General features: G+C 36.7%; 1 pseudogene; it reads left to right on the top strand.

The window, feature by feature from the left end:
• Positions 1–385: 385 nt before the first annotated feature.
• On the top strand, positions 386–1,141 carry LOC109455133 (annexin A1 pseudogene; annotated as a pseudogene).
• The last annotated feature ends 16,714 nt before the right edge of the window (positions 1,142–17,855 follow it).

Genomic DNA, 17,855 nt, shown 5'->3' with positions numbered 1-17,855 from the left:
TGACTTATAGGCTATAGTTTTCAGAAAGCAGTTAGCTAAACCAATCCAGCTGAAGAAAATTTCTTATTTAAGTCTATACTATGGAAGGAAAAAATATTATTAAGAATATTCTGATAAAAAAGCTTCAGATCATCAAGGAATGTTCACTGTCCTCCACAGAGAGCCACTAGGATTTTCTCATAATCTCCTTTGGTTTCATCCAGGATGGCTTGGCAGAGAGAGATACCACACAACTTCTGATAGCATGCTTTGTCATCATTCATGTTGGTTTCAGAACGGGAAACCATAATTCTGATCAATGTCTTATGACGTGTTCTAGTACCCTTCCTGGCCTGATGAAGCTTCTCAGCAAAGAACATGGGTTTGTTTGTGGTATACTTCATGATTTGATGCCATTCTAACTAAGAGAAACAATGACAGTGTCAACAGATCAAAGCAGCATATCTCTAGGAAAAAGGAAAGCCCCTGGATGAAGCTGTGAAGAAAGCCCTTACAGGTCACCCCCAGGAAGTGGTTTTGGCTCTATTAAAAACTCCCACCCAGTTGGGTGCTGATGAACTCTGTGCTGCCATGAGGGGCCTTGGAACTGATGAAGACACTCGGAATGACATTTTGGCATCAAGAACTAACAGACAAATCAGAGAAATTAACAGAGTCTATAGAGAGGATTTGAAGAGCGATCTGGCTAAAGACATCACCTCAGACACATCTGGAGATTATCAGAAGGCTTTGCTTTCTCTTGTTAAGGGGGACCAATCTGAAGATGTTGGCATAAATGAGGACTTCACTGACTCAGATACCAGGGCATTATACGAAGCTGGAGAAAAGAGAAAAGGGACAGATGTGAGTGTGTTCAATGCCATTCTTAGTACCTCCAGAAGCCATCCCCGTCTCTTCACAGAGTTTCAGAAGTACAAGTAGTCAGCATGACATGAACAAAATTCTGGAACTGGAGATGAAAGGTGATATCAAGAAATACTTTGGATAAATACCCAGATGTGTGATTACTGGGTTCTTCTTTGTCTCTTGTTATAGCCTTTGTTTTAAAGTCTGTTTGGTCTGGTATAAGCATTGCTACTCCAGCTTTTAATTTTTTTGTTTTGTTTCTGTTTTCATGAAATATCTTTTTCCATCCCTTTACTTTCAGTCTCTGTGAGTTTTTCAATCTGAACTGAGTCTCTTACAGGTGGCATATGTAAGGGTCTTATTTTCTTATCCATTCAGCCACCCTATGTTTTTTGGTTGGAGCATTTAATCAATTTACATATAAAGTAATTGTTGATAGATATATAGTTATTGCCATTTTATTATTCATATTCTTTATTTTTTTCATCTAAAATAAGTCCCTCTTAGATTTCTTATAATACTGGTTTGGTGGTGATGAGTGCCTTTAGCTTTCTACTGTCTCAGAATGCTTTTTATCTGTCCTTTGATTCTAAAATGATAGATTTTCTGGGTAGAGTATTCTTGGTTATAAGTTTTTTCTTTTTGCCACTTTGAATATTTCATGCCAATCCCTTCTGGCCTGCAAAGTTTCTGTTGAGAAATCAGCTGATGGTCTTATGGGAGCTCCCTTGTAGGTAACTAACTGGTTTTCTCTTGCTGCTTTTAAGATTCTCTCTGTCTTTAACCTTTGGCCTTTTAATTATGATGTGTCTTGATGTGGGCCTGTTTGGGTTCATCTTGTTTGGGATGCTCTGTGCTTCCTGGGCTTGCATGTCTGTTTCCTTGCTAGGTTAGGAAAGTTTTCTGTCATTATTTCTTCAAATAGATTTTCAATCCTTGCTCTCTCTCTCTCTTCCTTCTGGTACCTTTATGATATGAAGGTTGTTATGCTTGATGTTGTCCCGGAGGCCCCTTGAACTATCCTCATTTTTTTGGATTCTTTTTTCTTTTTGCTGTTCTAATTGGTGATTTCTGCTACTTTATCTTCCAAATTGCTGATTTGATCCTCTGCTTCATCTAATCTGTTGTTGAGTCCATCCAATGTATTCTTTATTTCACTTATTGTATTCTTCATTTCTGACTGGTTCTTCTTTGTGTTTTCTACCTCCATTTTTATGTTTCCTATCTCTTTGTTGAAGTTCTCACTGAGATCATTGAGCATTCTTATAAACAGTGTCTTGAACTCTGCATCTGATAGAGTGGTTGTCTCCGTTTTCTTTTCTTTTTTTCTGGAGCTTTGTTCTGAGCTTGTTTTTTTCTGGAGCTTTGTTCTGTTCTTTCATTTGGGACAGTCTTTTTTTTTTTTTTTTGTCTTCTCATTTTGCCTGCCTTATGCTTTTGTTTCTATGTATTAGGTAGGGCTGTTATGTCTCTTGGTCTTAGTAGAGTGGCCTTATGTAGTAGGTCTCCTGTGAGGCCCAGTGGCTCAGTCTCCTTGGTTACCTGAGCTGGGTGCTCCAGGTGTGTCCCTGGTGTGTGCCCTCCTGTTGTAGTTGAGCCTTGGTTGTTGTTTGCACAGCAGTGGGAGGAACTGACCTTCAGGTCAATAAAGATTGGTTGTGAGGACTGGCTGTGACTACAGTGGAGGAGCTGCTATGCAGGGCTGACCCTACAGAGCAGGATCCACTTTAGCAGAGCTCTGGTTCCTGCCCAGTGTGCGCTTTTGATGTGTCTTCTGTGGAGGTGGTTGGGTAGTGCTCTGGTGTGGTCTGAAGCTGGCCACTGGGTGTGTTGTATCTGGGATCTCTTGGGACAGGCTTGGTGCAAGCTAAGGTCAGTCACTGTCTGTGCCCTGCCTGGGGCCACTTGGTATGAGCTACCAAGTAATCTGCAGATGGTTGCCACTTGTGCTGGGCTTGGAGGTGCCTGGGAGAGGCTGAGCTGTTAATTGAGGCTGTCTGCTGCTAGTGCCAGGTTTGGCGCTGGTTAGCAAGGGGTATGGGGCATGCTGAGGCCAGATGCTACTTGTTTTGGATTTGTGAACCTTTGAGAGATTTTAGAAAAGTCCAAAGCATGAACCAAGACCGGCTTTTTGTATGGAAAAGCCACTGGAAGTGGCTTGGGTAAGCCTGAAAGTTGGAAAGGATGGGATCTCAAGGAATCACTAGGGTGGGACAAAGAGTGTTAGGTAGGTTTATGGAGACTCAGATATGACAGCTGCCTGTGTTCTGGGTTAGGGGAGGGCTCAACAAAGGAACAATGGCTCTACAAGGACTTCTGTTTAGGAGAAAGCTGCTCCTCCAGCTCTCACCCTGAAAGTATAGAGAATTCAGTTCCTTCTGGTATGTCCCTAGAGCCTTTTGAGCTGCTGCTCCAGTGCTGGAGCTCAGAGTCAGTGAGTCCATCAGTGAGTAAGTCCACGCACAGGCACTTTAAGAGGAGTGCCTGGGACTCCAGCCACCCTCTGTCTCAGCCATAATCTCCACTGTTTTTCACAGCTAGAAGTTATGGGAACTTCTCTCCCTGGCAGTAGGCCCCTGTGCTGGGGAGACTGGTGTGGGGCTGTGACCCGTTGCTCCTCAGTGGGGACCACTTTAGCCAAGATATCCCTCCCAATTTTTTTTTTTATTAAAGATTTTTATTGGGGAAGGGGAACAGGACTTTATTGGGGAACAGTGTGTACTTCCAGGACCTTTTCCAAGTCAAGCTGTTGTCCTTTCGATTCCAGCTGTGGAGGGTTCCATTCAGCTTCAAGTTGTCCTTTTAGTCTTAGGTGTGGAGGGCGCAGCTCAGCTCCAGGTCCAGTTGCCATTGCTAGTTGCAGGGGGCACAGCCCACCATCCCTTGTGGGAGTCAAGGAATCGAACAGGCAACCTTGTGGTTGAGAGCCCACTGGCCCATGTGGGAATCGAACTGGCAGCCTTCGGCGTTAGGAGTACGTAGCTCCAACCGCCTGAGCCACTGGGCCAGCCCTATCCCTCCCAATTTTTAATGGTCACACTTGGGTGTGGGACCAGCCCTTCCACATCTCTGCCCCTCCTACCAGTCTTGAGGTATCTTTTGTGATGAGACAAGGTAAGAGTTAACAGGAGTGGGCTTGTGAGCTGGCAGGAATGAGCTTAAACATTAACTGCTTGGCTCTAACTCCCTTGGCTAACATTGTACCTGCAAGCTGACAAGCACCTTACATCCATCATAGGTGGGAACAGAACAGTTCCTAATTGCAACAGTAACCCCCTGCAAACTGACATCCATCATAGATGGGAACAGGACAGTTTCCAGGAGAAGACAATTGTAACAGCAGCCCCCTGCAAGCTGACAAGCACCCTAGATGGAAAAATATAAAACACCATCACTCCTTCTCATCGGTGCAGCTGTCCCTGTCGGGCTTTACCCTGGCAAAACTCCCTTTGTCAGTTCCAAACACAACTCTCCCTCTTTTTGACTTTCAATATTTTTTTTTGTATTCTTGTAGAGTCTCATAAATACTTTTACATTCTGAGAATGACCAGGAGTTAATTCTATGCCAATACATCCTGTATGTCCTTAGTTATAGGACTTCTGTTTAGCTAGACTTCAGGCGATTATCAATGATGTTTGTTATACAGTTTAGTTGTAATTTTGATGTGGTCATGATAGGAGGAAAGCACAACATTACCTATTCCACCATCCTGATTACCCACTTGATCTTTATTCTTTTATAGGAGTGATTTATACTTTAGAATTTATCAGTGCTCTCAACTTAATACGTATACATATTTCTCAAAAAGAGGTAGTGAAGGTTCTTGAAAGGTCAGTCCCTTATATGTGTATACATTTAAGTAAAAAATATTTTTTATTTACTTTAAAACCCTTTTCACTATAAAAATGATAACTATGGAAACTTAAAGACATGTGAATAATAGCTTATAATTATTGAGCATCTCTTCACTAGAATTTTTCTAAGTGCTTTATGTATATTATCTCCTTAATCCTTATAAGACTTTGGAGGCAAAGTCTATTATTGTTGAATATTGAGGTTAAGTAACTTGCCCAAGGTTACCATAATCTGGCACTCAAATGTTAACCAACTGATATAATTTTAGTGCATATATCTATTGCTTTTTGTAAGAACATATACTTTTATATTATTAACCAATCAACCAGTCAATCAAGTTAGCTATCAATCATATGTTGATTAATACATTTTATCAGGCACATAGCCAATGAGGATTCAGTGGTAAACAGAATGGTCCCAGTGCCTGCCCTTACAGAACTAACAGTCCTTGGGGGGGTGGGGGGGTGTAGGGAGTGAAAACAGTGAGTAGGCAGTTGTAGTGTGGCAATGGTTATAACAGAAATGTATAGGAAAACAACAAAGAAAGGTATCTTTTATCAGGAAAGAGTATAGAATTTTATCAAACTATACTGCTGTTTTCATTTGACATATTTATATAATGAATTATAGTAGAGTTTCTGACGTTCCTGGGATAAGTTTGTTATTAACTGTTTCATATGGGAAAACATACAGAACAATAAAGAGAATAATATAACAAACTACTATATCATCACTGGATTTGTTATATTTAACATTTTGCCATATTTGGGTCAGATTTTTTTCAAATAAATAAAATATTACAGACAACTGAAGTTTTCAGTGTATTTTTTAAACCCATTTACTTCCCTTCTGCCAGAAGTAACTAGTATCCTGAATTTATCATTCCCATACAGATTTTTATCTTTGTACATATTTTACTATAGACATACGTACTCTTGAATTATATATTGTTTCTCATGTTTTAATACATTAGGTGGTGGCATACCACATATTTTTTAAAATTACTTTTTCCTAAGATTTATTTTTGAGATTTGTTAATGTTGATGCATATAGCTCTAGTTCAATCATTTTAGCTGCTGTATGGGTTCTATTGAATAAATATAATTCAACTTACTTATGAAATTCTCTTGATAATGGTCATTTAGACTTTAAAACAATTTTTTGTTTTGTTATTAATACAAAACAATGCTGCAGTGAGAATTGTCATTTATATCTCCTTGTATGTTACTTGCAGTGGAGTTGCTTGATTATAGAGTATGCAGATGTTTAACTTTATATATTCTAAATTGTTCTCCAAAGTGGTTGTTTTATTTTCCTACCAGAAATATATTTCCTTTCCAATACTTCATATTGTAGCCTTCTAATATTTTGATATTTTCCAAACCTATGGGTCAGAAATACCATGCTGTTGTTTTAATTTAATTATATTCCTAATTACTAGTGAGTCTGAGTGTCTCTTCATATTTGTAGGCTATTTGGATATTTCTTTTCTGTGAATTACCTAGCATGTCTTTTGTCCATTTTTCAGCTGAATTGATTGTCTTTTTCTTAATGGCTTGTGGATGTTCTTTCTAAATTCTGTATATTAATCCTATGTTGGTTAAATGCATTGCAAATGTCTTTTCCCAGCTTGTTGCTTATTTTTAAATTTACTTTTAGGTGTTTTTTTTGTCATCATGCAGAAGTTAAAAATTTTAACATAGTCATATTTGTCCATCTTTTTCTTTTATAGGTGTGCTTTTAACATCTTGAGAAATTCTTCCTTACTTTAAAAACCTTTGTTATTTTCTATTTAGTTCTTCAATTAATCTGTAATTGATGTTTGTGTATGGTGTGATATAGGGGTCCAATTGAATTTTTTTTCTATATTGTCAGTTGTTCTATCTCCATTTATTGGCTGCTCCCATCCTTTCCCACAGATTTGAAATGCTTAACTCTGTCATACATCGATTTCTGTCTGTGTGTGGGCATATGGGTCTCTTTATTCTAGGGCATTGGTTGTTGTCTATTATGCATCATATCACATGTCTTGATTACTTTCACTTTGATATCAAGATATTACAATTTCTTCTGATATTATGTCTTACTTTCTTCATCTTAAACGGTGTCACTGTTATTCTTAGCCCTTTACTCTTCTACATGAATCACCATACTTACATACACACATGTGTACATGCAAGCACGCACATGCACACACAACCACACACATTCCTTTTGGAATTTTGAGACCAATTGCATTGAATTTATAGATTTTTTGGGGAGGGGGGGAGAAATGATGTTAAATCTTCTATTCGATGAATATTATATATGTCTTCATTTATTTAGATCCTCTTTTATGTCTTTTAATGAAGTTTTATATATTCTGTAAGAATGCCTTTGCTAACTTTTGTTGCATTTATTCATAGAAACATAGTTTTTGCAGCTACAGATGAATCTGATTTGCTGTCACTTCATTTAGAACTTCGTATCCATTTTAATAAGTGATGCTATACTAAGGCTTAAGATGGAACACAGAATCCTTTTCATGGTCTACAGGGCTCTGCATGGACTGGCTCCTGCCTACCTCTCTGGCCTCATCATCTCTACGGCTCTCCTTCCATTCTGTGCTCCAGGCTGACTGAGCTTTTTTCAGTCTTTGAAAAAAGCCATGGTATCTCTTCCCTCTAGACTTTGTACAAACTGTTCTCTCTGCCTGGAAGACCCTTCCCAGTACTTCAATATTATTGATTTCAATAATACTGAGTATTATTGAGTATCTCCAACTAACTCCTTAGGTTTCAGTTAAAATGTGACTTTAATCTCTGAAACTTCTTTGATTACTCTGGTATTTGTTTTACAGCAACTTTACAGAGGCTTGTCATACTCCGTCTCCACTACACTGTAAGTTTCATGGAGATAGGGACCCATGTATATTATCTATTGTTTTATAGTCAGTGCTTAGCACAATGTCTGGCACACGTTAACACATCAATATGTTTTCTGATTGATTTAATGTTGTCACAAAAGCCAAGGGTGGAGAGTATCACATTTAATGAAAAGGACCAGCGACATAAATATTGAAAAACATCCATTGGAGCTGGCACTTTGGAGATTTGTGGGGATGTCAGTGAAAGAAGTTTCTGTAGGGTGGGAAAGGGTTAAGTCAGACTGCATAGGGCTATTGAATGAATGGAAGGTGAGAATGTGAGACCCCAGCAAGAGCATCTGGAGTTGATTTGGTAGCTTGAGGAGACTATGAAGATTAGCAATAGTCACTGAGAATAATGAGAAAGGGAGCTGATTGAGACAAGAACTTGACATTTTAGGTAGTTTACACTTAGCAAGCAATATATTTCGCCATCTTTTTTCAAATTCTTAATTTCATTTAAAGATTTGAAAACTTATCAAAAGATATGAGACAGTCTCAAATCTCTGATGGGAATTCTTTAAAATTCTTAACATTGGCTTAATTACCATTTCATATGAATGGAAATTACATTTCCATAAACATTTGGGTTTCTTATGATATTTTTGACATTGGATATTTCATATCCATAAAAAATAAAAATTGTGTTTTAAGTCAATAACTAAAAAGGGTAATTGTCAGCCATCACTGTGTTGCTAGAAAAGTTATAAGGTTACAACTTTTGGAAAGAAGAGGAAATGTTTAAGAAGAAATACTAGAAGACTGGGATGCAGTAATACTAATTTACAGTGCTGTAGTTCTTTATAGCTTACAAAGTCATAGTACCTGTAATCTCATTTAATACTCCAATAGCTTTGTGTTATAGGAATTATTCCCATATAAATTGAACTTTAGAGGTCTACATCACAAAAGCAACTATGGAGACAGCTCAACTATTGCCCCAAATTTTATGACTTTAGGAATATAAAATGCGATTTTTATAATACTTTTTGAAATTTATGAATCATAATTTACATATTTTTTCATAATTTATACTTGAGCATATTCTTTTTTGAGCATGGATACTGATGGGTCAATGACAGTGGACTGGGATGAATGGAGGAAGCACTTTTTATTTAAACTTGCTGGAAATGTTGAGGGAATTGCCTGTTACTGGAACCGTTTTACTGTATGTGGTCTTTTAAAAAATATTTGTATATTTTACTCCATAAGCTATGGGTATACAATGTATTACATTATAATTGGTTAGAAAATTATGGGGCCAGAAAATTAGCTTTTGAGGTTTTGTTGATTAAACATGTGACACTATAGAATGTCTCCTCAGAAATTTGTATGATGCCAAATATCTGAATTGGCATGTAACATCTACTTCAATCCAAGTTGTAACTTGCAAAAGGCACCCATTTGTTGATAATAACTATGCATTTCAGCGTTGATTACGCCTACATAGCACCATTATTCTGTAGTATAGTTGCTTGTTTTCTTGCCTGTGAATTGCTGATTGCTGTGTCTTGTTGGATGAATAAATAAACCATCACTGGAATTCTTTTGAAAGAGTGCCACAGTTGTAGTTTTCTTTTCATATTCATATGTGTCTCATAGTCTGCTTGGCTCGTCTACCAGTGCACTTACAGATCTACGCTTCACAATTTCTTAAAATCCTCAAAATTTCTTAAAATTTTTGCATAGTAACTCCAAATTATAATCTACACTGTTGTTCTACAACTTTTGGGGTGGGGATAATTATTCCTGTTATGGATAAGGAAATCAAAGCAGAGAGAGGTTAAGTAATTGGCTTTCTTACAGGCAAGCAGGAAAGTGTAACAGTAAAGATTATGAACTCTAGAATCATTTTATCTGGGTGTGCTCCTTAGCCTCCCTCCTGATTAGCCCTGCGACTTTGGGGACACCATTTAACCTTTCTAAGCCTATACTTTTCAGTTATAAAGTAAGGATGATAATATTACCAATCACAGAGTTGATGTGAGGATTGAGACAATCCATGTAAACTACTTAGCACAATGCCTGGCAAACAGGAAGTCATCAATGAATGCTGGTAGACGGTCAAGAACAAGAACTCTGGAGCTAGTCTGCTTGGGTTCAGATCCTGGCTCCACCCTTACAAACAAGGGAACCTCTTTCTACCTCATTTTCCTAATGTGTGTGAAATGACACTAAGAATAGTACCTACTCATGAGGTTGTTGTGAGGATGAAACTAGCTAATGTATGTAAAGCACTTAGAACAGCATCTGACGCATGTTAAGCACCGTTAGCTGTTATGATTATCAGTAGAAAAGGACTTTGAAACTTGTATTTCAAAACTTGTGACTTCTGGTGTTTCTTTATGAAATCTATGTTTCCTTAATTTTTCTTTAATATTTGGACTTTCTTTTAATAGTCTATGTGTTTAAGAAAAAGTTACAGTAAACAGCAATCTGTCCTGCCCCATCTCCCACAATCTCCTCAATCCCAAGATGCCAAAATTAAATAGAAAAAAGCTAAATGTAACCTAACTGCTTTCTAAAGAAGTTTAACTAGTGAAAAGGAGTTTCATATGAAGCTCTGCAGCTTTTCCTGTATCTATAAAATATTCATTTGAGAAAGGAAGATGACCAGTAGGATCACATTACTATTGATAGGTACAAAAACCAAACACATTCCACTGTCGCCTTAGCTGTAGGGCCTTCTTTATTCTTACCATGATGCTATGAAACTTCAGTTACCAACATTCTCTTCTACACATGTAGTCACTAAGACAGTGTTTTATCCTTTTAGTAGCGTTCACTCTGTACCTTCCCTTTAAAGATGATTAAAGGAAATTCAAGTCAATGAAAAATACAGTTATTGTATGCCTACAATAGGCTAAGTTTTCTGTTTCATAACGAAGACAAGGGGCAAAGAGTTACGGAAAACAGCTAATTTGTAAATTAAACGACACATTGTCTGTGATAACCTAATTAAGTATAAATTGAATTCAGTAAACTGCTTTTTTGGGAATAGTGCTAACAAAGGGTGCTCCATGTGTTCAAGGGGCAGGTCCGCTGTTTGGTAAATAGTAATTTCACAAGAAACAAATAAGCTTGGCACTATCCCTGCCAGCACACAGGTAGAAGGCAGCCAGTTTTGCAGGGTGGACTACCGAGCACGAGCTCTGCATTAGGCTGCCTTGGTTCAAATCAATATCTAGGTGAGTTGGGGTAAATTATTGAATCTCTCTGGGCCTCAGTTTTCTTAACTGTAAAATTAGGATAATAATACTTACTTCTCTTGGGATTATTATGGAAATTAAAGATGACACATGTAACTGTTCAATGCAGTGCTGACTTTGCTCTGTAAACGTTAGTTTTGTTTATTAAACAACTATTGAGCTAGTTACTAGTCACACTATTGCTAATGATTATGCATAGCCAAGCACTTTGGGGGCCTAAATTGTTACCGAACAATCTATGCTTTACAATTAATAATATCAGTAACTAACACTCAGTATTTTTAGGGCCAAGCATTGTACTAAGTGCTTCATATGCTTTATTTAATCTGAAGTCCTACAAGATTAGGTATTAATATTATCTCCTCTTTGCATTTGAGGCTAAGAATAGCACCCAAGCATCAGATAGTTCATCCAATTTGGAGGAGTTAGGGAAGTCAGGATTTGAATCCTGTCTGACTCCTGGGCCCAGGTACTTAATCACACCGTATATGATCAACCTTCTAGACCCTCAAAAAAAATCCCTACTTATATGTACAGCAGAGCTTATTATCTGCTCTGGGGGCTAGATGGGAAGGCCTAGGGTTTTGTCAATTCCACTGTAGGTAAAAATGTAAAAGGAAACTATTTCTACAAACAAATAAGACAAACAAACAAGCAAAAACTCATAGACACAGACAATAGTTTAGTGGTTACCAGAGGGTAAAGGGGGAGGGGAGATGGTAGAAGAGGGTAAAGAAGGTCAAATATATGGTGATGGAAGGAGAACTGACTCTGGGTGGTGAACACACAATGCTATATATAGATGATGTATTATTGAATTGTATACTTGAAACCTATATAATTTTATTAACCAATGTCACCCCAATAAATTGAATAAAAAAGGAAACTGCTTCTAAACGTATGCCATATATTTTATATTTGCTTTGTTAACAGTAAAAAGTCTGACTAAAGATAACATAGGGATCCACTAAATCTTGAACACTGAAGATACCTTTATGCTATTGCTAATTAAATAGCTATTATTCCCCTAGTTGTTTGTGTAGCCCGTATTTTATCATACCTAAAAATATATTTTACAACTTGGCAGATTGTTCTTTTTGTATTCAATCTTAGACAAATAATTTTAAATTGAAAATGATATACATTTTTTTCTTTTGTTGTTTTTTAATTTTTATTCTCTATTTAAAAAAATAATCAACAGAAATTTATTTCTCACACTTTTGGAGTCTGGAAGTCTAAGATCAAGGTGCCAGGTTGGTCAAGTTGGGGCTTGTTTCCTGGTTAACAGATGGCTGTTTTCTTGCTATGTCTTCACATGGTGGAAGAAAGCAAAATGGTATAGATTTTAAAATGGGAAATGTAAAGATTATCCTGAACATGATAAAAATAGTTATTAACTTATAATTGATAGTATTTCAAGCTAATTTTTGAGTTATTCAAAATTATACCAGTTGGTGAAGTACAAAATTCTAGCAAAGGCTGACATTAATTTGTTGTGGAGCTGAGATACATAAAACATTTAGCTCTCATAAGGAGAAAACATTCATTTGAGATTATCTAATTATAATATTATTTATTTATTTTTATTTACTTATTTATTTATTTTAATAGGGACTTCATGTGGGATATAGATGTACTTTTCAAAATTCAATTGATCAAGAAGAAAATTTGGTCTGTTATGGAAGTATCTGTTGGCTGGAGGCATAACTGGTACTTATGCTCAAACACACACAACGCCATTAGAGCATCTAAAAACCCTAATGCAGGTGGGTTGCATAGTTCGTGTGCATGTTTTTGAGAATTAGGAATAATATTTGATGCTTTTCAAAAGAAGGATTTCAGAGGTCTTAACACTATTCCTTGATATTCTCATGTGCAATTACTTTATTACCAGTAATCTCCTAGACTCATTCATTCAAATAAACTGCCAGGCACTCAACTCACCTTGAAGGTACAAAAAACAAATAATACACCATTCTCATCCATATGAATTTTGGAGTTTAGTGATGGAGACAGATGTGTAAACACATAATTAAACACAATATAATAACCTAGCACTAGTGTTCTAGGAACAGAAAAAAATTAGGGAACTCTCCTTTTTTTGCTGGAAGTAGGGTTGGGGGAAGGCTAGACAATACTCTGATTTTCTCCATGGGCTGGAAATTGTGACACCAAGAGACAGAGACTGGTCAAAGAGCTGTATTCCCTCTTTACTCCTTATCAAATACTAGGCCCTGTAGGTAGAATTCTTCAATTGTCTGAAAAGTTTCGGGTAGAGCTGTTGTAGTCCCTTTGAAGATGGTGTGGTAATGGAGGGATTGTCTGAGCCTGGTGGCCAAGTCTCTGTGGTGAGAACTACAATTGAAACAAGGGGAGAAGGGATTCCATTCTTTTCATTGTTCTACTCAAGGCAGAAATGATGGGCCTAAGACAACATTCAGTCACTATCTCCCTTTACCCCTTTTGGGTCACCAAGGAACAAATTTCTCTCTAATTTTTATATAAATATCCAAAGCAAGGAAGCACGTCAGGAAGCTGATGTTCAAAGCAGGGGAAAAGGGCAAAAGGCCTACTGTCAATGGTGAATATTTTATCCTTTAATCCATCTGTTTCCAGTCCTACACCACACTGAATTACTGAATTCCGTATTCCTGAGTCAAGAGCCTTTTTGCTTTCTCCAGAGAATAAAGCCTCATAGGTTTTAAAGGGTGAATTGACGCGTGTATGCATTTCCCTCTGTAGACAATTAAGTTGTACCTTTTACTCTGCTAAATTAGTTATCACTTTTCCCTTTGCTTTCCACTTCCTCCAAATCTGTTGAAATCACTAGTGCACTTTTTCCTTGAAGATTAGTAATGGGGTGATCATATAATTTTCACTTGAACCAAGACACTTGTAAGAGTCCAAGGGGGTGGTTAATAATCATGGAGGGACAATTTTGGGCAAACGAGGCTATACAGCCACACTAGTGGCTTCCTTATTACTTTGCTATTGTTTTGGTGTGGTTTTGGGGAGGGACTAAACATGTGTTGCAATCTACCACTTTTGCCAAAAGTAAACTTCTTGCATGTTAATGCGATGGAAGAGAAACCTGAGAGTGCTTGAATAGTATACTGGGTTGTCCAGGGGAGAGAGAAAGCCCTTATGCAAAGGAGAACTTTGATATTTCAGTTGGTTCAATCTTTAAGAAATTGTTCTCTCTCTGTCTCTCTTACCCTCTCTCTCTCCCTCCCTCTCGATATAAAGTCCTGCACAGAATGACTTGGGTATAATAACTGCTCAGAGTGCTACCTGTATCAGTCAGGATAGGTTAATTATTGATGCAGAAACAAATCCCCTCTCCACAAATCATTGCTTTAATAAAATAAAGTTTATTTCTTTAAAAAAAGACCATTCTTAGAACAATTAACAATTAATGACATCTGAATAAGGGCTGTGGATTAGATATAGTATTGTATTGTTAAATTTCCTCATTTTGAAAAATATATAAGGGAAATTTCTTGTTTTTAGGAAATTCACACTGAAATATTTGGAGGTAAAGGAGCAGCACAATGTTTCCAATTTTTTTCTCTCTGTGTCTCTACGCACACATGTACACACACATGCACATATGTATGGGGGGAGCAAATGGGGCAAAATGTGCATTGGGAATTTGTGTAGGATTTCCTATTTATTCTATACATATTTCCTTGGACTATATAAATGTAGTTCGAAATTTGAGTAAAATTTTATCTCCCCCAACCACACACACACACACACACACACACACACACACACAGCAACCCACCCCACAGTGATTGGTTTTTTTATACATTTTTGTTGTTAGATTTGCCTTTGCAAATCAAAACTGCATCTTCTGCACTACTCCTGGCAAGTACAAAAGGAAAGGCGTAAGTTTACAGTTAGGAAAAGCCCACCAACTGTCAAGCACTATTGGATGAAAAAAACAACCACACACAAAAAAGCCTACCTAGTTCACATTGTACAGTTCAGAACACCCAGGGTGGAGGCATGACTAAAAGTTTCCAGAGAGGAAAACCAGGTCATCTACAAAAAAATCAGTGTTGCCAGACTTCTCAGAAGTAACACTAGATGCCAGAAAATAATAGGGTAATTAACGCTTTAAAAAGTTCTGAAGGAAAGCATTTTCTACCTTGATGTCCACACTCAAGGGGAAAAGCAACAAAATAATTAATGGAGAAGATTCAGTTTAACAAAGGCAAATCTACCAACAAAAATGTATAAGAAAATCAATCACTGTGGGGTGGGTTCCTTTCATGTGTATGTGTGTGGTTGGGGGAGATACAATTTTATTCTGATACAGTTTCAACCCACATTTATATAGTCCAAGGAAATATATATAGGCTATATAGTCCAAGGTAAAATATATAGACTAGTCCAAGGAAATCCTGGATACTCTACACAAATTCCCAATGCACATTTTGCCCTATTTGCTCTCCCCTATACATATGTGCATATGTGTGCACATTTGTATGTGGAGACAGAGAGAGAAAGAAAAAATTGGAAACACTGTGCTCCTTTACCTCTAAATAGTTCAGTGTGAATTTCCTAAGAACTTCCCTTTATATATTTTTCAAAATGAGGAAATTTAACAATACAATACTATTATCTAACCCACAGCCCTTATTCAGATGTCATTAATTGTGAATTGTTCTAAGAATGGTCTTTTTTTAAAGAAATAAACTTTATTTTATTAATACAATGCTTTGTGGGAAAGGGATTTGTTTCTGCATCAATAATTAACCTATCCTGACTGATGCAGGTAGCACTCTGAGAAGTTATTATACCCAAGTCATCCTGTGCAGAACTTTATATCGAGAGGCAGGGAGAGAGAGAGAGAGGGAGGGAGGGAGGGAGAGAGAGAGAGAGAGAGAGAGAGAGAGAGAGAGAGAGAGAGAGAGAGAGAGAGAGAGAACAATTTCTTAAAGATTGAACCAACTAAAATATCAAAGTTCTCCTTTGCATAAGGGCTTTCTCTCTCTACTGAACAACCCAGTATACTATTCAAGAACTCTCAGGTTTCTCTTCTATCCCATAATATCTTTCTTTCAACCTGTGCCTTTTCTAGTATTATTATTATTATTTGCCATTTATATATGCTTATTCTTTTTTTAAATTAAGCTATAATTGACATAAAACATTATATTAATTTCAGGTAAACAACATAATGATTCAATATTTACACATATTGCAAAATGATCACAACACATCTAGTTAACATCCATCACCATAGAGAATTTTTTCCTTGTGATGAGAACTTTTAAGGTCTATTTCCTTTGCACTTTCAAATATGCAATACATCCCATGACTTATTTATTTTATAAATAGAAGTTTGTACTTTTTGACTCCCTTTACCCATTATGCAGACCTCCCCCCACCCCCACCCCCAGATTCTGGCAACCACCAATCTGTTCTCTTTGTATCTTAGCCTTTTCAAGATACTACCTCTGTATCTCCTTGATTCTATTTCCAAACATTTATGAAGATAAGTTTATACTATCTCCCTTCACCTCCTTCTATCTCTCATCATTTATATCCACGATCACTCCTAAATCCCTTGCAGGTCTTGTTCCTATCTCTCTATTGAAAATGCTGTCTGTAAGGATACCAGTGACTTCTGTTACAAAAACTAACGGTTTCATCCTCCTCAACCACTTTGCCTCTTGGTGACATTTCTCCGTCGTTTTAATGATAAAGCTCCTCTAGAGACTCTTTTTTTGGTCCTCTTCTTATCACTGTAACCACTTTTCTCTATATCCTTTCCTGACTGCATTTCTAACTTCAGCCACCAACAAGATTCTTCAATCACTCTCCCTTTCATTTACTGTTTTTTTATTTCTCCAGATGAGCTCATCAACCCTGTAATTTATGAGCTGATGTCTCAAAATCTGTACTAATAATGGTCTTTTTAAAATTAGTTTTAGGTGTACAAAGCAACATAATAGACATTTACACACCTCACAAAGTGATAACCCCAAGTCTACTACCCATCTGACATCGTACATAGCTATTATAATACCATTGACTATATTCCCTATGCTGTACTTTTTACATCCCGTGACTACATATATATATATATATATATATATATATAATGTGTATATGTGTGTATACATGTATATATATTTAATTATAGTTGATATTTAATATTATTTTATATTCGTTTCAGGTGTACAGTGCAGTGGTTAGGCATTTATACACTCTATGAAGTGATCCCCTGATAAGTCCAGTACCTGTCTGACACCCTACAATGTCTTTATAACATTATTGATTATATTCTCCATACTGTATTTCACATCCCTGTGACTATTTTGTGACTACCAATCTGCATTTCCTCTCCTAATCCCTTCAATAATGGTCTTTATAGTAATTTTTTTGAAGTATCTAGATTATGTGTCAGGTCTCTTGAATATCCTTTTATCTGGATCAGTTCCCTGGTCTTTTTTTTTTTTTTGGTCTTTCTTTATCTTGGTATTGGTAAATACCATGTATGGGGGGCTTTCACTTTTACTTTTACACACACACACACACACACACACACACACACACACACGGTGCCAAAAAAATGTATACATATTTTAAGAAAGGAAAAATCTGTATTAAAATTACGCTGATGGTAACTACTTTGAGCACCTCTTGTAATTGCAGAAGTCAAACATGACTTGTATTAATCTTTTGTTATTGGTATATATTGAGTATTACAATTTTATACAGTTTTCCTTTCTTAAAATGTGTATACATTTTTTTGGTTCTCTCTCTCTCTCTCTATATATATATATATATATATATACACACACACACATATACATATATTTGTATATATATATATCAAAGAAACTTATTACTTTGTCCTAAAAAAAGTCATTTCAATTGTAAGCACAGCACACTGGAGTTTTTAAGCTTTTGAAGCCAGGAATCTTTATCCTCTTAAAAAATGATAGTACCTTGATTAATTTATTCAACAAATATTTATTGAGCACCTATTACTTGTTAGGCACTGTTCTCGGTACTTAAGAAA

Source organism: Rhinolophus sinicus, chromosome 7 (genome assembly GCF_057876585.1).
Source record: "Rhinolophus sinicus isolate RSI-liver-muscle chromosome 7, RSI-T2T, whole genome shotgun sequence".
In the NCBI taxonomy this organism is placed as follows: domain Eukaryota; kingdom Metazoa; phylum Chordata; class Mammalia; order Chiroptera; family Rhinolophidae; genus Rhinolophus; species Rhinolophus sinicus.
The sequence above is the reverse complement of the archived record's forward strand: the minus strand, read 5'-3'. Positions and strand labels throughout refer to the sequence as shown.